Raw genomic sequence first — 25,642 nt, 5'->3', positions numbered from 1 at the left:
GGTGGGCACTCTTCTGATTGGTTGGTGGTGAGGTCATCGGGAGTCAGCATCATCAACCTTTTGGTTCCAGCTGGTCTGGGGTCTGTGTCCTGGTGGGCAGCACGCAGGTAACTTCTTCCACCTGGTGGGGCTTTCAGTTTCTGCAAAACAGCTCAAAGGACGTGGCTCAGAATATGATCTGTAACCCTGAGGAAGAAGTAAAGGTCCTTGACTTTGTTTAGTGGCTAAACTATTATTATTTTCTCTAGCTTGACTGTTTTCCTTTGCTTCTTCATTTTCTCACTTCTCTGATTAAATTTGCTCTTTGGAACTCAGAGAAGGCCTCAGAGACTAAAGCTTTTCTACAAACAAGGGTTGGGAGACACAAGGGGTCGTCTGTCCCCAAGAAGGCCCCAAAGGGTCCTGCTTGGTTTCAGTCTCAGTATTTTTATCTTGTTCCTAACGTAGAGGATGGTGTTGGTGATTATATCACTTAGTTATCTACCGCAGTGTCACAAAGCAACGCAAAGTGGAGTGGCTTACAGTAACACGTGTTCATTTTCTCACAGTCTCTGTGGCTCAGTAACCTTGGAGTGGCTGAGCTCGTTATTTCTATATCAGGGTATCTGATGATGTCAGCTGGGAATACACTGATTTGCATGGCTGTTGGCTGGAGGTCACAGTTCCTTACTGTCTGCTAGGAGAAGGTTTCAGATCCTTGACATGCTGCCTTCCCCATGGGGCTGCCTGAGTGTCCTTACATAGCAGCTGCTGGCTTTCTTCAGCATGAGTGAACCAAGACAGAGAGCAAGACGGAAACCATAATGCACTTTATGACCTTGGGAATCAGGCACCATCACTGTATGAACAGTAGTGTCCTATTGGTCAAACAAGCCCACTGTGAAACAGTGCAGGGAAGATGTATATAAGGGTGTGAAAAGCAGAGGCAGAGATCATTGTGGGCTGTGTAGAGCAGCTAACAGCCGCTTGAAGAACTGACACTTTGAGTTCTCACTCAGGAGCCAAAGACAGATGAGTTTTAATCAAATTTTCAGTTGTATACAGTCTAGTGAATTCCTTTTATAATTTGGTCTCATCACCAATATGTTGAATTTATTGTGTATGATGACCACCATGAAGAAGGTGGTCACTCAGATAACCTTTAGGGAGACTCTAACTGCAGTCTCTTAATTTATCAAGTTCTTTTTCCTTTATTTTTAGCATAATTCTTTTAACATTTCAACAATTTAATTTTTTTCCTCCTCCATAGTTAATTCCTCATTTAGGTTGAAAATTATTTCCCTAAACCAACAGAGTTCAAATTGTTTCTCTCAAAAGCACCAGAGATTATACCATCTGCTATGTACCTGACAGAGCTACACGGTGGACATTTGCAACAATCTGGAGGAATACGTCCTTTACACTAGTCACATCTCACCCATTTATAAGATCTCTGCTTTGTTCCAGAAAGCTCAGATGAGGTGAATAACTTTGGAATGATTGAGTGATATGGCTTCCTGTCCTAATTTCTCTCTCTCTCTATCTCTGTCTCTGTCTCTCTCTGTCTCTCTCTGTCTCTCTCTGTCTCTCTCTCTCTCTCTCTCTCTGTCTTATTTGGTCTTTAATTACAAACATACACATATCAGTACAGAATCTAGAAAGACTTGGGTGCTCCAGTGATTCTGCCAGATGTAAAGTACAAAATATAACGTGTTTTAAAGTGAATTCTTTACTCAATTCTGTATGCCCGAAGTAGGAGAGTTGAGCTAATAGATTGGTGGAAACTAACTGGGTAGAAAAATTAAAAACAATTTGGTGGAGGAAGCACTTTAGTGTGTTTTACCATTTTGTCCAGGAAACTTTGGATCTTTCTTTTTATTCGTTCTTTTCCATCCATAACTTGATCTCTCTTAAGTAATAACTTTAGTCCAAAATATCAGTCATAACAAAGGGACTTGCTGAAAGTTACTGCTCATCAACACACATACGTGCATGCGTGCACACACGCTCTCTGAACCTAATTAAAGCAAACTACCATCAATTTCCATCCCTTAGGCATCTCTAATGATATAAAAAGTGTCACAGTTGATAGACAATAATAGCCTTCCATTCAGGGCTTCTTATGGTCTACAAAGCTGGCACTCACACAATGAATAAGACATTGACTTGGGATTGCTAATGATATTGAATCACTGAGCTTCACTTCTTTTCAGAGAGGTTATAGTAGCAATTAACTTCATAATTCAGGTGGTCAAGATGACTCACTGTTGAAAGCCCCTAAGATGTCTGAACATCAATTTTCTTTTAGGATTGTACTGGAAAGCTCTAAAGCAGCAGTGAAACCTGCTGTTGGGAATAGTAAAGCTCTAATGTTGAGGAAGGAGACCGACCCATGGGGAGTTTCTCACCCCATTTTTCATGGGGACTGAAGAGTCATTATGTCTCAGTTTTTGATGTATTCTAGGCTCTATTATACCTTTACATAATTTTCTTATTCAATAAGTCACATTAAAAAGGTGTGGGGAGACAATTCATCTGGGATCTCTTGCATTTCTGCATCAACTGCAAGCAGAGGTACTGACGGCCTTTATTCTGAGCTATCTTTTCAAGGATGTGTTACCAAACACAAGTTTGTGTGCCAGTGAGGCCAAGCAAACCAAATGTTGCAGTTTGGAGCAGAGAAAGGTTTATTGCAGGGCCAAGCAAGGAGAACGGGTAGCTCGTGCTCAAAACCCCCAACTCCATGATGGTTTTGGGGGAAAAGTTTTTATCTGCAAAATTTGGGGTGGGGGCTGCAGGGCATGTGACCTTCCTCTGATTGGTTGGTGGTGAGGTAACAGGGCAGTGTTCCAGGAATCTTGTTCTCAACCTAAAGTTGCCATCCTCCACCTGGGTGGGAGCTTTAGTTCTTGCAGAAGAACTCAAAGATATTGTTACGTATATTCCTTGAGGAGGAACCAGGACCTGTCCCAAGGCTGTGCTGTTGTGTCTTGACTGCTCCTCTCTTGTTTCTGCATCCCCTCCCTCCCCTGATTAGTAACTGTTTGAACCTGCCCTTTGGAACTCAGGGAGATCTAGGAGGCTGAAACCTTTATCCTGAAAATAAGAAATGGGGGACAGGAAAAGGTTTTTGTGCCCAGGAGCCCCACAGGGTCCTGCTCAGATGTTAGTATAGCTAACAGCTTTGGAAGATAGACAGGGTCTTCCTCTAAAGCAAATGTCAGGTTTGCTTTATTTATTGCTTATTACACTCCCCATTTAATAAAGACAATGTCTTCCTCTGTTGTTACAATCAGACAGGTGTACGGCCTATTATCAGTGTTCTGGCCTATTATCACATTCCCTAAGCACAGGGTCCCTCTCCCGTCACACAATCCACTGTGTGTGCAGGCATCACCCAGCCCTCTTCATGTTTCCTGTGGGGACCAGCACGAACGCTGCTACTCTGCTTCCTGCTGTCACTGTGAGAACAGACAATCTTTTGCCTCTGACCCAGGAGTCTCTTGTCTTCTGCCATCATCTGTGAAGCTCTGGTAGGCTGGCTAGTTGGAATGGAACCACACTAACATCTGAGGTCCTTCACCATTCTTAACAAAGGACTCCAGCTGAAGAACAGGGAGAAATACAATGATGTGAATCCTATATGAATATAAATATGCCCTTTAAGCCACAGCTTCTGTAGAACCTCTAGCAGCTAGGTTCTTCCCTGCTGGGACTCATAACCTCATATTTCATACTTTTTTCTTTCGGTGCTGGTCAAGCCCCCAAGTTCCTGGTGAGGCGGTGGACGGTAGGGATGCTAACAGCGAGTGCAGTAGATCCAAGTAGGTCAGGGGAAGGAGAGAAGCTACCTACACTCTGGGGTCACATGGTATCCAACAGTATTTTTAAGGTCCGGCCAATTTCGCTTTCTTTCTAACCAGTACTGATGTGTCTGGGGTTTAAGGCTTCCCAAGTCCATCATTCTCTGCTAATTAGTCTGATATTACTCCTAACAATCTCTACTGTCCAGCCTGGCCACAGTCCAAGTGGGCATCTAAGCAGCAAGTGGCCCTTTCTCTAGGGGGTGGTCCTTCACAGCAGCGATGCAGACGAGAAGAACAGGTAGGGTGACATGGATATAAAACTACATCCTTCATCGCTCAGCCTTGCTGGGCTCATCTGTGTCTCGCTTCCAGCTGTGCTTTCCCTGCCACAACGTGCTCACACTGCAGACTGAGTGATCTGGGCGAACCCTCCAGCAGCCTCTCATTCCACCCCGTACACAAGGCAAACTCGTTCTCAAGACCCCAGGGCTCCGCGTGGCCCCCCCTACCCTGCCCACCTCTTGAGCCGGCTGCCTTTCTACCTCCCTGGCTCAGTAGCCTCCGACCTTACCATCCTTTCTTCTTTTCTGCTGACAAACACGACTGCCTTCCCCAGGCTCTGCTTCCACCTGGTGCCTCTCCTCATGAAGACAGTTTAGGTGTCCTCTCTCCAGGGAAGCCTTCCCTGACCGCTTGTCCAGAAGTGTTTCTCTATCTGCCAACTTAGCGTCATTCTTAGTCTCCTCACCCGTATGACTCATTCCATTTCTATGTTTCACACTCCCTCTCACACTAAACACAGGTGATGTAAATTATTTTGTTCATGTACCTGTTGGTTTGTTGGTTGCTTGCTCCTGCTATAGTGACTAGGCTTCCTAAGAGCAACTTTATCTGTCCTGCCCCCTCCCCAGCACTTAGAACACAGAGTTGGTGCTCACTGAGTATTTGCAGAATGAAGGTTTAATTCTTTGCCTACGAAGTAGGATAAGTAAACATTTGAGGCTACATATAAACTAGTTTTGTTTGTTTCTTTTTCTCTCATAAGCACAAGCTTTAGGAACAAAACCAGAGTGGCCAAAGTGTAGAAAACATTAGTCTGCTTCAAGATTTATAAATGTAACTTTTCCCAAGCTTTTGGCAATAACTACAGAAAATCTGCTTGAGTCCAATGATTAAAATGAAAGCAAACAACTGACCAGTAAGTATATAATAAGTTCAAGTATCAAAGAAAATTAGTCGTGAGAAGAAAGTCATTGATGACCATACTGTTCCGTTCTCGGCAAATAAGAAATAATGATGTTCCAAGTCTTACTCTCAGGTTATTATGCTATAAACATGAGAACATTGTGTAAAAGAGTTTCAGGGAAAAATAATCGCCTACAGTTACATGAAGGATTGCGTAGCAGAGGACAAATAATTTTCCCTCCACCCTTCTGAGTTCTTTTCTGAGACCCCTGTAATAAAAGACAGCTTAATGAGAGAGAAACACACAGAAGTTCGTTTCCTGCCTGGCTCATGTCCACATGGGGGATACGCAGGGGCAAATGGGCAGCTCCGCCAGGCAGCTTTTGGGGAAGGCGAGGTGGGACATGAGCCTCTTTGGGGAGAGTCAGTGGGTTTTAGGAGAGATGATGGGGCGTTGGAAGGATGGATGGGAGGGGGGACTGTTTGTGATGAAGTGTGTCTGGGTGTGGTGTGGACCACACCTCAGTGTCTGCATCTCTCCTCTCTATGCTGCAGACGTACATAACTATGTCTCTAGACTCCTGTCCTGTGCTGGGAGTCAAGCCTGCCAGGTTGATGACACTCCCATGAGGGGACTGATGACACCTGGGTTCCTTTGGGAGGATCTGTCTTTAGGAGGTAAAGGGGGGTTTAGAGAAAGCTTCTCCCTGCATTTGCTACTTTCCAAGTGCTTGTAGCCTAAAATCATCAATATACCAAAGTGGCGTATCTTGGGATGGTGCGTCCTGAACCCCTGCTGGTACATTTGCGGGCAGCACGTCCTGAACCCCTACACTCACATCTTGGGGTGGCACGTTCTGCTCCCCTTCGGTTGCATCATTTGGATTGGATTCAGCCCTAGTTCCACAGCATCTTAGAAAATAATAATATTCCACAGCACAAAAAGCAAAACCGAATATGACAGTAACAGATCACGAAATGGGGACATTCTCTGCAACCACGAGACATACTTTGTTTCTTTCCCAGCTCTCTAACTAAACAGTTTGCCCCTCGATACATTTTGCTAGGTGATCTGTGCCAATGCTCACAGCTACCAGTATGAGACACGGAGGTGCTTCAGTTTATATCTAGACACCAGCCCAAGGTCGAAAGGCCACATGTTCATTTGAGGCCAGAGCAAGGAGTTGTACGTTCTCTTGTCATAATTCACGTTGCATTTTGTTTTAGGCTATTCAGGATTCTGACGACATGTTGGCGGATTCATGGGTAGTCGAGCGCCCACCACATCATTTCTGAGCTCTGTCTACTGAGAGGAAGTCATATAAACCAGGTAAGCTGTACAAAAATTAACCAGTGACATGGCGATGGACCATTGTCGTCATCTTCCAGTGTGAATCTGTGACAGAGAGAGAGAGATGGGATGGGATGGAAACAGAGAGTCTGTTGGAAGTGCAGGACACAGGACAGAGGGGGAAGTTGAGAAAAACATGGGTTTTAAAAGGAATATAACAGGTTTCCGCTGACTTAACGAGATGTAGGAGGTGGTGGTAGAATGTTTTCTAAGATGCTTAGGAACGAGTCCCAGCAGTAAGATGGATGTGAGTGAATGCAGGCTCCAGAAGAAAGCAGCAGTAAAGGTGCACAGGTGGGCAGGTGAGGGATGCCCAGCGTTTAGTGGATTGGATGCTCTAACCTGGTGTCCAGAAGCCTGCACACTCCTGTCCTGCTTGGAAGGCTATAAGGTGCAGGTGCTCGAAGTGGCAAAGAATGTTTGAAATATTTAAAATCAGAGCTAGGTCTTCTGACAGCAGGACTCCCCAGGAAGGTGGGTGCTGTTTCAGACAAAAGGAACCAGAGTCTGTACACAGTAACAGGAAGTATTCACCCAGACCGTGTCTTATTCTTTTCTTTCCTTTTGTTTCTTTCATTAGTTCTTCCCTTGTTTCTTTCTCTTTTCTTTCTTTCGAGCACCTGCTGGGAATTTCACTCAGAGAAGCCATACAGCTTCTTATAGTGTGTCTTGTACAGATGTACTATTCTCGACGTGGGAATCACCCTATTAATAAATAAATGCCTTGTATGTTTCTCCGCTGAATGTCTGTTTCTGCATCAAGTCTCTTAAAACTCCAAGACTGAGGCCCTGAGCACGTCTCTTCTACTGTCATGTCCCAGGGGCCAAGCGTTTTGTTGGGCACATAGTAGATGATTAATAAATAGTTATTGAAGAAGGCAGTGAAAAGTGAAACGGGCTTGAGTTGACTCAACTAGTCTCCTGTGCCATAAATGTTACAGGGTTTTAGAAAAGGAGGGGGCAGGGCAGTGCGTATTCATGGAGGTGGTTGGATCTGGTTGAGACCTTAAAGGAGGGATGAGATTTCTGGAGAAAGAATCTGGACATCCCCAGAGGACAGTGAACCAGGCATGTCCGGTTCCATGTGATGGGAGTGAAAGAGAAAGAGTCCCATTAACTTGAAAGAGAGACGTGTACGGTGGGTAAGAAAGCAGAGCTATACGGACGCCTGGCCGTAGACCCGTGTCTGTTTATCATAGATGCTGCTGCCGTTTTGTCGCTACATAGAAAACATCTTCCTTACAAAGCTGCTGGGATTTTTTTCTTTGCTGGTAGGGGCAGGAAAAGGAAGGAGTGATGGAACCATACTGAGATGCAAGCATTTGACCTATTAATCATTTCTTGTTCCAAGTTAATAAATTGAGGGAAAACTAACTTAAAACTCAGGTTGGCAACATTTAGGAATGAAAGTGAACTTTTTTTGACAATCAAGTTACCTAATGATTATGGTTCCATGGGAAGACGTATCCGACCTACGAGCTGTGTGTAAGAGGGGAACACCATCCTGGGCGATAATGCAATGAAGGTGCAAGACGTGTCGATTTCTATGAAAATGAAAAACGTTAGAAAAGAAAATATGATTTGAAGAGGAAGGTTCAAATATCGAAATGGAAAATCCCTTGGAAACGCATCTCTGGGTAGGAAGGAAATTAGCTAATGCATTTTCTTACCCATATGTAAAGCATTTGCAGAATGGAGGAATCTTAAAAGCAAAATAAAACCACAGGTAACGCAGCATTGTTCGATTTACTAATTTAAGCAGGTGCCTATGGGGAAAAGGCTGTCTCTAAAATTAGGTAATAGTGACTGTAAGAGGAAAAACCCTTCTGAGTTATCACCAGTTGACTCAGATCAAACCAGAAGTAATGAATTACTCTCTGAAAAGACGTGCAAATTGGTGGAAGAAAGGATGCTCGTCGCCATGGCATGCGTCTCTGAGACGGGGTTTACATGTCGTACCTGGTGGCAATCATGTAAAATATAATGTCGTGCATTCTATGTTGCATGATTGCCACCAACAATGACATTTAAGAGACCTGGGGCCCTGGTGAGTGTCTGCGGAAGACTCGGTGAAACCATCGCCCTGGGTTACAGTTGTGCCTCTGAGTCTTGCCTTCAATACTTTCCCTGACTCTGTGTCTGTGCACCTCACCCATCCTCGCATCTCTGTGTGGTGTGGGCTCACAAAGATGTTCTCTGATACTCTTGGTATTGTCAGACACGAGAGGCATGTGCACCCAGGTGGCACACTCAGCTCGTTTTCACTCTGCGCTTTGCAGACATGAAGCACTGACCTGACATACACGTTGTTCCCAGAAGTCAGGGTAACTGGGACAGCGTGGGGACAGAAAATGCATCGAGTAGGACTTTGACAGCCCACCGGGAGGCAAGTCTGTATTATTGTCGATGAGGAAATAACGGCCTGCAGTCAGACTCCAACTAAAGATGGAGCAGGCGGAATTTGTAGGACAACTAAAGAGCACAGGTGGTTCCTTCCCCTGTGGGTCAGACAGCTAATGGTACTGGTGGTGTGGAAGTGGTCCCCTTTCCTTAGAAGCTCCATCGTCTCAGGTCCAGTACATGGTTTTCCTGAGTGGCCCAGGAACAGAATCTAATTCCAGGATGTCAGCCCTGCCTTTGGGGACCGCTGTCTGTCTGTAAAATCCAATACTTGCAGCCTTGGGCAGAAGCAGCATAATACACACATGGCATATGCACCCCTCGCCTGAAGATAAGAAGTATATAGAAAGCCGTGATTGGAAGGGCCCTAAGTACACAGGATCTAGTTGCTCGAAGGTGATTATGTGAATGCATTTGCAAAGCCTCTGCCCGCGGGCACCTGAATTGCCTAAAAGTAGACACACTCCACTCCTGAATCCTAAAGAAAACTGCAGTTATCTCTAATGTTCCATAAATAAGAATCCCATCCATGACTTAAGTGTTCACTAATGGAAGCTATCGCCACCCACCTCCACGCCAAATGGCTGCCTGGCGGCTCGGAAGCCTGCACCAATTCCCGGGCTTGGGGAACCCAGAGCTCACTGAATCCCTCTTCTCCCGACCTGCTGAGTGTGGGGATGGGCTAGTGATCTATCTGGGGCCCGGGTCGGCTCTCTTTGGAAGAGATGCACATATGCTTTTGAAATGCCCACGGTCGCGAGATCCCTCACAAAGCCACCAGAGTCGAGAGTCAAAGCCAAACAGCGAGGGTCATTTATTGCAGGTTCGAACCTGGGCCCCTGTGCCCTTGTTTCCAGAGGCACTCAGGGAGCCCCCAAAGAGGCCGTTTTAACTCTTTTATACATCGGTACAAACAAGTTCGGGACTTTCCAGTGGTGGGCAGAACAGATTGGCTATCTTATTTAGGGAACATTAATCCTGTATTTTGATTGGTTTAAAACTTATGGGGTAACCAGCAAGCATAGTTACAGAAGCGAGAACGGCTGATTGTGCAAACCAGAGTTTTGTGCAAAACAGGAAATTCAAAACCGGTGCAAACCGGTATTGAGGTCTATTATGGCCCCAGTAGGTAGTTATTTTATTTTTAATTTTTATGTGCTCCTCACTTTATAGCAGGCGAGACATCATGAGAGGTCATCTAATTCGGATAAGGTGAGCTCACGTTTCCTGGTGAGCCAACCGGCTCTCGTATTTTGAAAACACTGGAGAACCTCATTCCACAAAACGTTACTAAACTCAGGTCCGGCCGCTTGCTGCTGCTCCAAAGCCCGTACTCGAGAGACAAGTGTTGGCGGGCAAGGAAAGTCGGCTTCACTCTGGAGACCGGCAGCGTGGGGAGAAGGCAGACTCATGTCCAAAAGCCAACTCCCCCCTGCCGATCAGTGGGCAAGAGCTTTTAAAGGGGAGTTTCAGGGGTGCTCAGGGGGAGGCAGGGAGCCCCATGCAGAAGTGGTACAGTCAGCTCTCACCATCATCTTGAAATTGGTCCTGCGGTGGTCTGACCAGTGTCATCTTGATTGTTTTACGTACAGTTAGTCTTCAGCTCCAGGATCAGTTTGTTCCCATTTCCTTGACACCAGTTCTCAGAGTTGTGGCAGCCTCTGTCATGGCTACAGTCTGGTCATCATGTAGCTAACTTCTCCCACCTGGCGGGGGTTTCAGTATCTACAAAACAGCTCACAGGACGTGGCTCAGAATATGATCTACAGCCCTTGAGGAGGAACTAAGGGCCTTTGACTTTGTCTAATGACTAAACTATTATTATTTTGTCCTCTTTGACTGTTTCCCTTTGCTTCTGCATTTTCTCGCTTCTCTGATTAAATTTATTGTTTGATGAAAGTTTTTCTGTAGACAAGAGGCAGGTGGACGACATGGGGGGGTGGGAGTCTGTCTCGGGAAGGCCCCATAGGGTCCTGCTCAGTTACAATAATACCGAGAACATTTATTAATTATGGTTCTTTCCAGTGACACTTTTCAAGATGACCAGGCTGCTGTTCATGGGCTCCTAGACCAGCTCTTGTGTTTTAGAAGACGGGACACCAGGGAAAGGCCAGTCCTAGGCCAGAGACCATTACCACATACGCTCAGAAATCTACCATGTGTTTAAAAGTGTGCCTGGTGCCCAGGGATGGAGTTGCAGTATTCCAGGCAGGGTTGCACAGAGGAAAAGGGGGAAGGGGTCGGGCACCGGAAAGGCATGGACCTGGCAACAGCTAATACACCTGTGTTCCCAGGACGTACTTGCACATTTGTAACACTCTGTAGAGCCCAAGTTTTCTCTTAGGTGGTGCAGACCTGGTGTGGTTATGGGCTCCACAAAGCTTGTACGGCACATAAGAACAAATAAGCCACTTGCAGAAAGGACTTTTCCTGGGACTTCCCTGGCCGTCCAGTGGTTAGGACTCCGTGCTTCCACTGCAGGGGGCACAGGTTTGATCCCTAGTCGGGGAACTAAGATCCCACATGCTGCTTAGTGGTTTGCCAGGTCCAGGTACTTTTATTTCAGGTAGGGCTCAGCCTGTCCTGGTATCCATCTGTAACCACCCTAGAATAGACTCTGACATGGTAACGTTTGGGGCCAGGTGATTCTTTGCTGCAGACATGCTGTCCTTTGCACTGTAAGATGTTTAGCAGCAGCCCTGGCCTCTGCACTAGGTACCAGTAGCAATCCCCCAAACCTCCAGCCATGTTGAAAATCCCAAATACCCCCATACTTACTAAATACCCCCCACTTAAGAACCAGTTCCCTAGAGAAATTAACTCCCCTGGGACTTTATAATGGAGGCAAAGGAGATAGAGAGGATTATGAAACTCACACCCTAGAGAAAGACATCTGGACAGTTGAAGACATGTAGTTTCTATTCCTGCAACAAATACAGAGGCCTTCTCAGGAATCGGGCAGGCAGCTCAGTCACCTAACTTTTAACCTCGAGAAGGCTCGGAACGGCAGGAACCTTCCCTTCTTTGCTCATGTGTCAATACCTTCCTCTGTCCAAATTGGAAACAAGAGCGTGTGGGGAATGTTGCATTCGGGGTCACCCCAGGAAACCACCACGCGGCACCAGGTCGCGTCAGGATGAGCATAAAACAGGGCCCTGCGATCAGCCTCTTGGGTAGAGATGCGTGTCTTAAAGCCAGATGGGTATCATCTGGACCTGTTGCCATGCGGGCCCGTGAAAGTTCGATGAATTGGTGCTCCTTCCCCAGTAGGTCCTGTGATAATGCTTCCTTCCCTGCTCGTGGGATTTGTGTGTTTGAAGCTTGATGAATGGATATTTCCTCCCAATGGATCATGTTTCACGTGTTCCCTCTCTCCTGCTTGGCTTTTCCTTGTTGCTGTAGTTCTTGGTGCCGTGCGTGTGTGTGTGTGTGTGTGTGTGTGTGTGTGCACCCACACATTTAGCCATCTAGCCCATCCTTCTAAGATGAGACACTTGGCTGGATTCATTTGTCATCATTAATCAAGTGAGTCCCAGAACGTACCGCCGAATATTAGGGTGGCGAGTTTTCTTTCCCTTAATGTCAGGGCGGCACTGTGATGACGCCTTCCTTGCCTTGGGTGGGGAAGCGAATGTCATCCACGTGGCGCCCAGACTGGTCCAGGGGCAGCTGAAATGCTTGGGATCTGAGCCGATGTGCTGGTGGGCAGTGTGAGAATGGGGACGCGAGTGAGCCGCAGTGGAGGGTGCTGGAGGCCACCTGCCCGGCAGACGCCGGGGGCTGCAAGATGTGATGCAGACCTGTGCCCCCCACTCCCCGCCATCCCTGTGTGTAGGACCCCAGTAGCCCTTCCTAGCTCCTGGCGCCTCCTGCATGCACCCCGTTCTCAGCAGTGCACTCCCTGCCCGGGGGCCCCTTGAGTCTTTTCCAGGCCGACCCCTAGGGCAGGGCGGGGCGGAACGTCCTGAGAGCCCTGTGCCTCCGCCGGAGTCCGCCTGGGCCTTTGCTCTCGAGCACAGTGAGCCTCTGCTTTTCTGCCCGCGAAGAGCACAGGTCGCCCTGTGTAGCGTGCTCGCAATGGCCGACATTCCCAACATTCACAAGGAGGGTGGATAATCAATTCCCGAGTCCCACAGAGAGGCCGCTGCAGAGCATGGGAAGGGGGCTGGTCCTAAATGAGCCTGTTGTTGGGCGGCCGCGCTCCCCCGGCCCTGCTCTGTCCCTTCTCAGCGCTGTGCCTAAAAATAGCGAGTAATGAGCGGCGGCCACGAAGCACGCTCTACGGGCGCCTAGTGTGTCTGCATCCTGCCGGAGCCGGCATGCCGCGCTCTGGTTCCAGTGGGTTTTCCAGTTTGGCATTCCAAGACCTAATTCATTTTCTGCCTGGCGCTCTTACACCCTCCCTCAGCGCTGGCGACCCCCGCTGTCTGCGTAACAGATGCGGCTTTCTCAGGCTGCAGCCGGTACCAAGTAACTAACGTGAGATCAAGGCTGTAGCCGGCACGCTCTCCCCGCTTTTAAACAAACACCACCGTTTACATCTAATCCTGCCTTTGTCAGGTCTGTTGGAAATTGGCTTCATTTTCTTTTTCAGTCCTCTCCCCCCACCCCTCTGAGTTTAAAACCAAGCGGGGACTCCGCCGCCGCCTCGGAAGCCTCCCGAGCCGAGGGCTGCTCGCTCTGGGAGGGCTGCCTACAGCAGGACGGATGCAAATGAGTCTGTGCTCCCGGCTCCTGACACTTAGGCGAGCAGACGCTTCCGAGGGTCTGAATCAAACATCACGTCCCTCCGGGCGAGCCCTGAGTCCCCCGGAGACGCACAGGGGGACGCGGACAGGGTTCGCCTACTGAAATCAAGGCAGCGGGCTGAGCCTTGAGTCCTGGACCAAGGTCCCAGGTAGATCTGCATCCCTTTCTCCTGGTGGCTGACCTTCATCCTAGTCGCGAGGCAGGCGTTCTGTGGCCGATAAAAGGCGTTTTCAGCCTTACCTTTCAAGGCTGCCCACTTAGCAAGTCGCAGCTTCCACACTTTGGGAAGAGCCAGAATTTCAGCGAGAAAAGGGAGCGAAACGACAGATGAGCCCCCTGCTCGATAAGCAGCTCTGTTTCTCGCAGCCCCCTGCCTTTTCGTTTTGGCTCATTGCAGCACCCTGAAAGCTTCTCTTCTGTGCTTCAGAATAGTCTTTTCAAAACGCCTCTTTACTGGGAGAAGTGTTATTCGTGGCATGGGGGATGGGTATCTTCCGGAGCTGTAGTCCGTTATTGCTTACTGCCCCTCTCCGGGTCTAGAAATGTTCCTCGTTTAGAAGGAAAGCCGAGGCTTTTTACAGCCGCGGGTGAAAATGGACACTGTTACCTATTTTCGCTTTGGTCTGAGAGTTTCCATTAAGTAGGGAACCTGCTCTGAAGGTTTAGAAAGGAAACTGCAGTATCAAGTATGTTACCCAGCACATCACTGTATCTTTGTGCTGTTTTCTTTGTGTGTTTCTCCGCTACCTCTTCCCCCAAAGGAAACGTCCATCAAGATGCATACAGTGGAAACAGTGTGTCAAGGGCATAGACAGGAGCGGACACCAAACACACGAAGGTTTAACCAAGAACATCAGCTTTTCCTCTTAACGCCCTAGGTCAGGGGGCAAAAAGAGGGAGGGGAAGAAATTATTCATATTTTTGTTATCAGAGAAGTTTGCAGCAGAACTGTGAGTTACTTCTCATACCTGGGATATTTTTTAATGTTCATTGTGCCAAGAGCTTGATTTGGGCTTTTGATTTCACAAAGTGGGAAGGGTATTTACACTTAAGATATTTCTACATTTTATGTCACACCGTCAAGAAAAGAAGAGCTTTCCACATTGACTCAACTCTGCAGAGTTCACATATCCTGACAGTAGGCTCCCCAGGTTTGTAGGGCTTATTACTTGGCTGTTTTTTTACCCATCCTTTTTCTTATTTGTGCCTGTTGATCATATAAACCAATGAGAGAGTAAAATTGTATAAAAATGAGAATACAGGCAACATACACACTTTCGGGGGGACTCCAAACCAAATACGGTCATAGAAAAATGAGGCATGTCCTTATCCGTGGCCTTTTTTTTTCTTTTTTTGAGAAATGGAAAATAAAGCCAGAAATGCGCTAATTACAAAATCTAACTGAGGTGAACTGACACCCAGCTATTTAAGGAGTGTGTTCAAATAGGCACGTGTAAAGAGCCGGCCACTTACGAATTCAGAGCAAATAAAACCACATAGGTCAGGCTTATGAAAGTGTCAGCTCAAAGCAAATGAGGATATTTCCATTGGGGCACCTCTGGGAGGGAACTGTTCAAAGCAGTGAATGTACTTATAAAAACACCTCACACGTTGCGCTGTGCTCTGCGCTTACAAAGTGCTTTCCCCACACGGAGCACCTCTCCTCTGCTGATTCTGAGCAGCTCCCGGGAAGGAGACAGAGTGTGTTTCCCCGCTTCCAATGTGGATAAAGAAATAAGAGGAGAATTTAAATGTGTGGCTCAAGCATCATACATACCGAAGAAACAGAGGGAGACTGGAGAAGTCTTAGAGAATAAACGTGACTCTGTATTTATTCCCCCCCTGGTTTGGTAGGACAGTCAAGCCAATATTTCCTATATACTCAACGTAACCAGTAATTCATTTCTTCTTCCTCATTTCATGACGTGTAGGATTTCCATCCACGGGAAGAGCTCATACCCGAAGAAGTACTCAGCTCAGGGTAAGGAGGAAAATGTGCAAACTCTACGATCTGCTCATTATAATTCTAAATGGAACCAAAGGAAATATACAGAGAGGTCGGCAAAGAGTTATTGTCAAGAATATTCACTGAGCGCGATTTATATTGGGGAAAAACTGGGAAAGGCCAAAAGGCCCCCCAGAAGGAATGGTTAAGTGAATCATAGGCTTGTTTTGTGTTAGGATATCATAGATAAAAGTGGGAAGTTATATTTTCACATAATGATCCATGATGTGGGAAAATGGACAAGATGTAGAGTTAGGTGAAAATATTGCAAGTTATGAAATTGTATGTAGGGCATCAGTTGTGAAACCATAGAGTTGCCTTGGGGACTTTCATGAAGCGGGGGCTGACTCTGCCTGCGTGCAGAGCTCCTGATTCAGTAGGTCTGCGGTGGGAACCCAGAATGTGCACTTCTGCCAAGTTCCAAGCTGATGCTCTTGCCACTGGTCCAGGGGCTCCACTGAATTAAACAATTATGTGTTTAGAGGGCTGACAAGGACATATTTGCTTATGGGGCAGAGCTTGTCAACACTGGCTGGCGTTCGGACTCCATGGGGAACTTTTTAAAAATGTCAGTGTCCGGTGGGCGCACGAAGTGGTCCAGCCACTGTCAAAAACAGTTTGGCGTTTCCTCGATGAAAAATGGAATTAGCGCACGACCCTGCAGTTCCTCCCCTAGTCACGTATCCAGAAGAACTGAAAACAGGTGCTCAAACAGATGTACACAAACAGGGCAACTCAGAGTCAGCAAAGGTGAAAACAGCCCGATTGTCTATCAACAGTTTAAGAGATCAGGAAAATGTGGTCTGTGTGTCCCGTGGAACAGTACTCACTGTAAAGGGGTGACACAGGCTACAGCGTGGACAAACCGTGAGAATATTAGGCTAAGGGAAAGAAGCTAGACACAGAAGACCATATTGTGTATCATTCTCCTTACAGGAAATGTTCAGAATAGGCAAGTCCTTCGAGACAGAAAGCAGGTGCTAGCGGCTGAGGGCAGGGGGAATGGAGAGGGACTGCTTAATCTTACAGGATTTCTCTGGGGTGATGAAAATGTTCAGAAACGTCTTAGTGGTGGTGGTTGTACTGCCTTGTGAATGTACTGGAAGCTACTGGATAGTACGTTCGAACGTGGTTAATTGTATGTTATGTGAATTTTATCTCACTTTTAAAAGAATGTCCAGGCAGCAGCGTAGAGCTTCTGATTTCACAGTTCTGGGATGAGCCTTCTTTGAAAGCTTCCCGGTTGATGCCAAGGCGCAGCTGGGATTGACTGAAAACCACTGGCCGGGTGGGGATTCCAACAGCAGTAACTCAGGTAGCCTTGAAGGGGATGAGTGGAGCTTCAGAAGATGAAGGGGCAGCTTCCGCAGGTGGACTCTGTCCCTTTGCTACCCAATGTCTGTATCCCAGCAGTATCCCCCCGCCTGGGAGCTTGTCAGAAATGTAGACCCGGCGGCGCCTCCCCAGACCTCCTGAGTCACGGTCTGACTTTTGGCAAGATCCGCCTGGTTTACTACCCGCTGACGCTCCAGGAGCACGGGAGCGATTGCACGGCCTCTCCGATGGCGCGTTTCATGCGAAGAGTTACGATTCCTTCTCCCGAGACACAGGGTTTCTATCGTCCTAGGGGTTTTAGAAACGCTGCTTGTAAGAAAGTGGGTGAAATTCATATCCTCGGGTATCTCTGAGTCTTCGAGAACCTCCCGCATCTGACTACTCTCCGTGAGCGTTGCACGGTTTGATGTGTATTCCTGTCCCAAACTATTTGGAAAGTGGGACTCCTTTCAAAGGACCACTTTCCGATGCTGACGGATGCTCGTCCTTTTCTATAAGGATAATGGCAGAATTGCTGCTTCAGGACAATTTTGAATCTTTTGGACCTGCTCCATCCAGTAGAACTTCAGAAACCACCTTGAATGTTGTAGAACTCCCACCTTGAATGTTGTAGTGACCCTATCTTTCAGTATCCAAAGACACTGAGCGAGAAGCGGTAGATAGAAATGACCACAGACTTCACCGAAATGTGCCGCTTTAAGACAAGAGGGGATGTGGAAGTTGGGAGGGGGAGGGGCAGGATTCCTCTACAACGTGGCTTTTCTCATCCTAAGCCAGGAAGACTCCTGTGAAATTTCAGCCCACAGTCAGGCTAAACCGGAAAGGTGAGATTGTCTAGACACACTGGGCATGTGCCTGCAAAATTCTCCGCCTTCCACTCATCACCAGCACCATGGACTTGTCTATCAAATATCCCCAGGTTACAATTGGCCCAACTAATGCCTAAGAAAAAGTTTAATATGTGTCTTTCAAATCCATGCTGAGATGACTCAATTTCTACAAGATAATAAATCTACCCAGACAGGAAAGAAAGCTCATGAACTTGTGGACAAAAACGTCAACAGCCCCCTTTGTCCTATCGACAGACTATTTTCCTCTCTGTAGTTCTCTGAATATCTGATAAATCATACTCAAATTTGTTTTTCTGGCAATGGCTGGAAAGAGCAATGCACTTTTTAACCTGATGCAATGCATTCAAGAAGGTGTGTGGATGCGGACCTCAGAGGGCAAAGATGAGATTGGTTCCAATATTGAAGTGATGGAAAATGATTTTCCTGTGCTGCGTGTCAATCTTTTAATATTAGTTCATAGATGGGATGATGACTCTATCTGTAGCCCTTTAAACCCAAGCTGCCCCTTAGCTTTCACTTCTGCTCAAGATTTCATGAATCGATGACAATAACCATTGTAGAAAAATGAGGACAGTTTTTTTTCCATTTTAATATAGTCAAAAGAATATCCTGGGCTTCCCTGGTGGCGCAGTGGTTGAGAGTCCGCCTGCCGATGCAGGGGACACGGGTTCGTGCCCCGGTCCGGGAAGATCCCACGTGCCGCGGAGCGGCTGGGCCCGTGAGCCATGGCTGCTGAGCCTGCGCGTCCGGAGCCTGTGCTCCGCAACGGGAGAGGCCACAACAGTGAGAGGCCCCGCGTACCGCAAAAAAAAAGAAGAAGAAGAATATCCAGCCCAGGCCCACATTTCTGAGCTCAGTTAGTTTCCAGAGATTTAACGGTTCCATAAAACAAGTGATTCGCAAACAGTTTGAAGCAACGAGTGAGCAGAAGCAAATAAAATGAGGTGAAATGATGCTCATTGCTACTAGGCTGCAGGCATTGAGGAAAATGTCTTTTAAAAAAAGGCTTTCTAGTGAGAAAATTAACATCTGCGTATTTATTTATTTCCTGGATAGAGGACATATGTGAAGGCATCTTCTGTTCAACATGCCTTTGGTTCTGTGTTCCTAGGAACATGCACAATTTCTCTGTTGAGCTTTCGCAGGGAGCTGCAAACTCTAACCTATGGGCCAAATGCAGGCCCCATCTGATTTTGAAAACTTCTTTTGGAACACGCCCATGCTCGTTCATTTCCATACTGTCTACGGCTGCTTTCACGCGGCACAGCAGTTGTGCAGTTCTGGCCCTTAACAGAACACTTCTGCATATGAAGTTATTTCTGCATGCACCTCATGATAGGGAGAGTTAAAGTATCAACACTTAAAAGGAAAAAACAAAAACCTATATCCACCTGTGATGGCTAAACATTATTTCTGGATGTGTCTGTGAAGGTACATCCAGATGGGACCAGCATTGAATCGGTACACGGGACAAAGCAGGTGGTCCTCCTCAGGGTGGGTGGGCATCAACCTACCTGCCGCGGACCTGAAAAGAACAAAAAATGGAGGATTGTTGAATTCCCTCTCAGTCTCTCTGGCTGACTGCTGAGCTGGGACACTGGTGTCCTGTCCTTGGGCGGAGATGGACACCATTGCTACCCTGGTTCTCAGGCCTCCACACTCAGACTGAGGCCCTTCCTGGGCCTCTGGCTTGCAGAGGGCAGGTTTTGGCACTTGTCAACCTCCATAACTGTGTCAGTCAATTCCTTATGTAAATGATCTTCAGATAAATAGATAGAAAGATAGATCTACATATAGATACATATCTCCCATCGGTTTTGTTTCTTTCTGTGGAGCACCCTGGCTAATACAAACAGGAATCCATGAAGTCTTCTTAACTCTTGTTGCCCAGTTCTACAAACTTTCATTGAGGACCAACTCTGTGGATGGTGGGGTGAAGATTAGAAAGACAAAGGAAACAACTCTTGCCCTTAAGATGGTCTAATGGCTGAGATGCAAAAGACTATGAACTTAAGTGGAGCGTCAGACATGCCTTGAGAGAGATATTCACAAAGTGTCTCCTTTGGATGATGGATCAAAAAGGTATAAAACCCATAACAGAATAGGGTTGCACAAGGTTTCATCAAGAAGATGTATTTCTGGTAGTCTTCAGAAATGCAATGTGTGAAAAGGAAAGGGCATTCCAGGGTGCAGGACTGAAGGTGGCCAGTGCAGGTGGTGTCGAAGTATCCCAGACAAATGGGTTTCTGGAGCAGAGCACAAGTGTACCACTTCTGAGTGGCATGTTTCCAAGGGGGACCTCCTCAGGTGTCCTCTGTGACGGTTCAGTGCCCCAAGGCTCTGAGCCTGGGATACACAGAAGAGAGGAGTGGGAAATAAGGCAGATGGGACAGAGCTGGGATGGGGGCAGGTGCGACTTCCTGGGTGGAACAATTTCGGACGGCAAAGGAACAAATTTTGGACGGAACAAAGGAACAATTTCGGACGTCGAAGGAACAAATTTCGGACGGAACAAAGGAACAATTTCGGACGGCAAAGCAACAAACTATGTAGAGTGATTTAACTCTTGCATGTGTTAGTGGGCTGGATTGGAAGAGGCAAAGCCTTACTACTCTGTGGGGGAAATCTTCCATCCCTTGATGGTTTTTGTCATCAGACAATGGGGTGTCACCATCTTTTTCTCATCATGTGACACCTAATGGGAGAAATTTGCTTTCAGGTATAGGTCTTCTGTTCATACCCACCAAGCAGCCTGACACTGCGTATCGTTTGACCAGGTTCTGAATGATTTAGGAGTTGACGTTCTGTTCTTGATGCAGATGGACACAGCAGGCATCAGCGGTGGCATGAAATATCGCTGGGGGGATGCAGCCCCACCTAAAAGTTGGCAACCTGTCCATCTTCTTCTTTCTTCTTTGCCTATCATAGGACAAAGGCGTTTCTTATAGACTTAAGTTAACTTATGTGGTGGACCGTGCCAGCGTGTGATACGTGTCGACCCCAATAGGTACCGAGAGGTAAGACGTGGGTCCATCACGAAGTCCTGAAAACAAACGTGGCGCACCTGCCTCCATCCTTACCTACCTGTGTGGTCTTGGCAAGTCACCTCACCACTCTGGGCCTCTGGTTTCTAAACTCCAAAACAAGGGGGCAGCAAACTTTTTCTATAATAGGCCAGATGGTAAATGTGTTTGGCTTTTCGGGCCATACAGTCTCTGCATCAACTCAGCTCTGCCTTTGTGGAGACCACAGGTCAGTGAATAGGTGTGGCCAGATTTGGACTAGATCTGTGGACTAGATCTCTCCCAGCCCTTATTAACATCTTGTGATGGCAAATGAACTTATCTACAAAACAGGAACAGACTCACAGACATAGAGAACAGACTTGTTGCCAAGGGGGAGGGGGTGGGGGAGGGGTGTACTGGGAGTTTGGGATGAGCAGATGCAAACTGTTACATATAGAATGGAAACCCAACAAGGTCCTACTGTAGAGCACAGGGAACTATATTCAATATCCTGTGATAAACCATAATGGAAAGGAATATAAGAAAAGAGTGTGTATATATGTATAACTGAATCACTTTGCTGAACAGCAGAAATTAACACAACATTGTTAATCAACTATACTTCAATATAATTTACAAAATGAATGAATATCTTGTGATGGGAAGGCAAGGAGAAATTCAGAATTTTCTTGAGCTTTTCATTTCTCATGGGAGAGAGCTCCCTTTGGTCAAGGTAAAAATTTGGCATGGGGGAAACATACAAAATTAAAAGAGAACCCATACAATGGGAAGGAATCGGATTCAGTCACCCCATTCACCTGTGCATTAAGCTTGTCATTCCCAAGGCAGACTTTGGAAGGGCTTTGGAGATCATTTGCAGAACAGGCTGTGCTTCCAGCATGTCTTCCTTTTGGATCGCCTGGGCTCTATGGGGGCACATGGATCCCAGCAAGTGACTGGAGACTGTTGCTTCCCATCGTTGTTTTCTTGCCACCAAAATTGCTATTTATTTAAGAAGGACTGAGAACCCAGCTGCCGGGCTTCCCTGGAATCCTGTCCGACAGACTCAACGAGCCTGTGATTTTTCTATAAAGCAGCTCTCTGAGCAGCGAGAAGATGCTGCAGTGATTACACACCTCTGCAGTTCCCTCAAATACGGGAAAACGTAGACAGTGCAAAAGACAGACTCAAAACACAAGCTATCAGATGAAGCCTTCCTGACAGCATAAACAAGAAGCAAGCAAGAAAGGGGGAAGAAAATCATCCTGGTTTTTGTTTGTCTGTTTGAATCACGGAATTGAAATGGAGGCCCCTGACACCCTGCCTTGTTGCCGTGGGTGTCTCAGTGATGAACAGTCACGGGCTCCCTCCCGCCCACCCCCGTGGATTCATGAGGGGCCAGACAGGAATTGCAGAACCGCCACGTGGTGTGACCTGACCTGTTAAGCTTGTCCTGCCTTCCCTGCCGAAGGTGAGGAGGGCCGTCAGCACGCGGCCGACTGTTTCTCCCACACCTTAATGAGAAAAATTGACCTGCTTACTCTCCAGCTGTCTCCTGTGTGTCTAATCCTAGTAATTTCTGCAAAACTGCCCCCTCCTTACATGTTGAAATCAAGCAGAAGCCCTCAAGGATGGCGTGTCTTGGGCAGACGACACGGAATCAGGTTGGAGAAGTGACAGGCTTGTTGGGAAGACCAGTGAGCTTCCACGCACCGGCTTCAAGACCCATCCTGAGGACAGGGCACATGATTCACCCGGCACCCCACGCTCTGTGCTGGTCAACCGCGCCCCTTCCCCCTGCACGCACAAACGTAGTACTTCAGGCTTCTGTGTTTTGCTCTTAGTGCAGCGCAGCCTGTGCTGATTTCTACAGGGTGGCCATTTATCTGGAGCAAGAATAAACATTGCAAATAAAACCCACTGCTTTCCTGTGATGAGCTAGTTTTCTGTACATAAAACTTGTATAATAATGATCTGCCCTTGTGAACTTCCTGTTGAAAAATTATTTACTTTTCAAATATGCATGTGTGTTGGTTAAAGGGAATGCTGTCTATTGGGACGGAAAAAAAAAAAAAAAAACCTGAAGAAAAACCAGGATTTCAGATCAACTCCAGCAATCTGGATACGTGATGAATTTTCTGTGATTTCTGGATCTTGCCATTTTTATTTCAAAAATAATTCTTACAGGTCATAATAGCCAGTATCAATGTTCTCAACACTAGGAAGTTATCTATATTTGCTTAATTTCCCCTGCAGCCTTAAGGCAGAAATCATCATTACTACCATTTTGGGGAAGGTACTCAAGACAACACAACCAGTAAGTGGAGAGAACTTTGGAACCAGGCAGAGTGGCTTCAAGGCCCTGTTCTTAAACCCCGTATCACGTTGCATAGAACCTAGGTTTCTCCACCTCGGCACGACTGACATTTAGGGCCCGATGACCCTCTGATGTGGGGCGTCCTTTGCACTGTGTGGTGTGGAACAGCATCCCTGGTCTCCACCCCCCACACGCCAGGAGCACTTGTCCCCCCAGTCGTGACAACCAGCAATGTCTCCAGACACAGCCAGTTATCTCCTGGAGTGGGAGGGGGAAACAGGAGTGCAGCATGGCCCATTTTCGAACCACTAATTTAGGATATGCTTCTTTGAAATCAGAGGGTTATAAACCGAGATGCGACCAGGGGCCAGGCAGATCCCATACAGAAGGGACCGGGCTCACTGTAACGAGAATGTCAGTTCTGCCTAGTTACCATGCAGCATGGAGAAAGAGAGAGTGCGAACAACACTACCTGCAGGGGTTATCTTTGGCCCATGGGTTGCCGTTTTGTGATTCCAGGAACTAGAGCAGGGTTTCTTCACCTTGGCACTACTGAAATTTGGGACCGGGTGGGTCTTTGTGTTGGCCTGGGTGAGTGGGCAGGGGAGCTGTTCTGTGTACTGTAGAATGTTTAGCTGCAGCCGTGCTCTCAACCCCCCAGATTCCAGTACCACCCCCTCACAGTTCTGACAACACAAAACAGGTCCAAACCCTGCCCAGTGTCCCCAGAGAGGACAAAATTGCCCGGACGGAGAACCCCCTGGGATGAACCACATGAAACGGCCAACGCTTAGTTATTTCTGATGTGCAGAAGTGCAGATTTCATGTGGTCCCATCTCATACTCTCAGCAGTGCCCTAAGCTTGCCTGATAAGTTAGTTTCTCAGGTGGGATGGAGCGGGGACAGGTCACATATAAGGGGAAGAGGACACGTGGGAAACCTGTTCAAACCCAGAAACTCCGGTGAGTGCAGCGCTCTCCAAGGCAACCCTGATTCTGGCCAGACTAAAATGAGAACCACCTGGTTTATGGACTTTGCCATCACGGGGTTTCGAAGCACATGTACAGAAGAACCGTCCACAGAGAAGCATGAAGGTGGACCTTGATGGGGCCTCAAAGCAGTTTCTTAAAGGCTTAAACCGACAGAACTTGAACCGCCTTTTCCCCTCCCCACCACGATGTCCACTCCATCATGCCAGAGATCTTCAAGCACATGTGACTCTCTCATTCCTGATGCACCTCTGGGTTGGGCTGTGGGCGCTGGTTCCGAGTCCATCTGTGCTTCGTGGCCGAGCGTGAAATGACCGTGGGTTGTATTCCAGTGTGGACAAAGGGCACCTGTGACTAAGGGTGAAGGGGCATTGTCCTAAGTCCTCATTAGGACCAAGGTGAGTGCATTAAAATGCATCGTTATTCCCATCCAGCCGTGCAGTCCACATTCAGCACCGACTAATGAGGAAAATAAAACAGAAAGCGGTTCCCCTTTCTGTTTCTGTGAAGTCTTCCTTCAGGACAATGCGGGGCCTTGTTAATGAGCTCATTCCATAATAAAGCGAAGATATGGACAAATGTCAGCCTGCCTCTGGAGCAGCGCTTTCGCCGGCAGATGCATGTCACACAGTAATGGCACTGGTTCGCGCTTGTTAACAATGAACCCACACGTGTCCCTGTTGACCGGATTCTTTATGTGACATTAGCCTGGCTACGCTAAATAACGACCCCACAGCCTTGCGATGCTGGGTCGTGTGAGTACGGTTTCCTAGTTTTAAATGTAACCTCGTTATGGAAAATAAAGTCAGTGAAGAAAAAGTCTCACACTCCTGATAAAGGTTTGATGTATTGTTACAGTTTTTAAAGCAATATATACCATCTAAGTGAACATAACTTGCACGTTCTTCCATCTCATTAAAGGCTCTTTTGTTGCTAAGTTGACAGTAGCTTTACTCTTTTTATTTTAATTATAAACATTTTATTTTGACACAGTTATAGACCTAGCATTGTAAGAAATGAAAGAGACATCACATGTACGATGGACCCAGTTTCCTGCGATAGTATAATTTTGCAAACCTGTGGTACACCGGGCAGTTGATAGAATCAAGATGTTCGATATTTCCATCACCACAGGGCTGCCTCATGTTATCCTTTGATACCCACACCTACTCCCCTCCTGCCCCCACCCTCTCCTTAACCCCTGGAAACCACTAATTTAGTCTCCATTTCTTCAGTACTGTCATTTAAGGAATATTATGTAGATAGAATCATGACCTTTGGAATTGGCTTTTTTTCATTCAGCATATAATTCTCTGGATATTCGTCAGGTTGTCCTGTGTATCAGTAATTTGCTGTCTTTTTAGTTCTGAATACTATTCCAAATTTGTATCCATTCACCCACTGAAGTAAATCTAACTTGTTTCTCTTTTTGATTATGACAGATAGAGCTGCTTTAAACATTTGTGTATAGATTTTTATGCGAACATGAGTCTTCATTTCTCTGGGATAAATGCCCAGGAGTGAAATTGCTAGGTTCTATGTTAGTTCCATGGTCAATTATTTAAGAAACTGTCACACTGTTTTCCAGAGTGGCTTTACAATTTTATATCCACACCGGCAATGTATGAGGGATTCATTTTCTCTGCATCATTGCCAGCATTTGCTCTGGT

The 25,642-nt window shown here is 46.9% G+C and overlaps 1 long non-coding RNA gene across 1 annotated transcript in view; it reads left to right on the top strand.

The window, feature by feature from the left end:
* LOC137217868 (uncharacterized) overlaps nt 1-25,642 on the top strand; it is a 388,659-nt gene that overhangs the window by 33,841 nt on the left and 329,176 nt on the right. The window contains exon 2 of the long non-coding RNA XR_010940307.1: nt 6,198-6,300. This is a non-coding gene — a long non-coding RNA (uncharacterized lncRNA). The remainder of the gene's footprint in view (nt 1-6,197; nt 6,301-25,642) is intronic.

This window comes from Pseudorca crassidens, chromosome Y (assembly GCF_039906515.1).
Source record: "Pseudorca crassidens isolate mPseCra1 chromosome Y, mPseCra1.hap1, whole genome shotgun sequence".
Classification (NCBI taxonomy): domain Eukaryota; kingdom Metazoa; phylum Chordata; class Mammalia; order Artiodactyla; family Delphinidae; genus Pseudorca; species Pseudorca crassidens.
This window is presented reverse-complemented; position numbering and strand designations above follow the sequence as displayed.